Genomic DNA, 1,168 nt, shown 5'->3' with positions numbered 1-1,168 from the left:
CATGGGCGACAAATGACGGACGCCACTCTTCTGCAAAAAGTGGTCATGGGAAATGTTACGGTAGAGTTTTCAGATGTAGGTCCGAAGTCCATGACAGATCTTGGCCGCTTAACTGGTTATTGAACTAGATTTAGACAGCACTAGATTATTCAATTTGGACGAGACGGCTTTTCAGACACGAAAAAAGAACAAAAAAAGTTGTGGCAGTTCGGGGATCAAGTAACGTGTGGTGAGCGGCCCCCTTTGTCAACTTCCACCTCTCAATCGTCGCTTGTGGCAGTGCTGCAGATTATGTAGTCCATCCTGCATACATACTTCCAGGAAAGACTGTTCCGTCGGATATATTGCAGGGCTGTGGTATTACGAGCGCAGCGGTAACCACCTCGTCGACCGGATTCATCAACTCCTATTTGTTCAAGAAGTGGCTGGATTTTTTTTCTTCATCAGTGCCAGTTTCAGTCAAGAGGCCACTTTTGTTGGTACTAGATGGCAGTAGCTCTCACTACTCGACAGAAGTCATTGAAGCAGCGGCACGTCTTGACGTACTGCTTGTGTGAGGATGGCGTGTCGTGCTCTGCCAGACTGCAGCAGCTCTGTTGAACTTGCTTGTTGCCGCTGACGTATACGTATACCCGACTACTATACGGTCGCTTGTGTATATTGCATGTATAACTGAGAGGGGGTTGTCACCTTTGAGGTTTTCTCCTCCTCAATCCCGTTATTTCCTCGTGGACAAGAAGCCTAGTGTTCTTGCATTCATTGACATCTCTAGTCTCGCTCGCTGTGACTTTTCACTACTGCTGCGCACCTGCCAGCTTGTCCTCCTTCCTCCGAATGCCACTAAGTTGCTACAACCACTTGACGTGGCGGTGTTTGGTACACTCAAGGTGAAGCTGTGCAACCTGATTAAGGAGTTGGTAGAAGAGGATGAAGATGGATGCTACTCAATCAGCAAGCCCACCGCCATCAAATAGGCGAGTATAGCATGGATGACGAGTAACATTGGACGAAACGTGAGAGCTAGGTTCCGCGCCTGTGGAATTTTTCCTCTTTCTCATGTCAATATGAATGCCCGTCTTCTAAACTAACACACGGAATGGAGCTCCAAAACACGTTCATCTAGCCTCGTGGATTCAACTGAAGCCAATCATTCAATCAGACGTTCTCA

The sequence above is a fragment of the Phytophthora parasitica genome (assembly GCF_000247585.1).
Source record: "Phytophthora parasitica INRA-310 unplaced genomic scaffold supercont2.24, whole genome shotgun sequence".
NCBI classification, from domain to species: Eukaryota; Oomycota; class Peronosporomycetes; order Peronosporales; family Peronosporaceae; genus Phytophthora; species Phytophthora nicotianae.
This window is presented reverse-complemented; position numbering follows the sequence as displayed.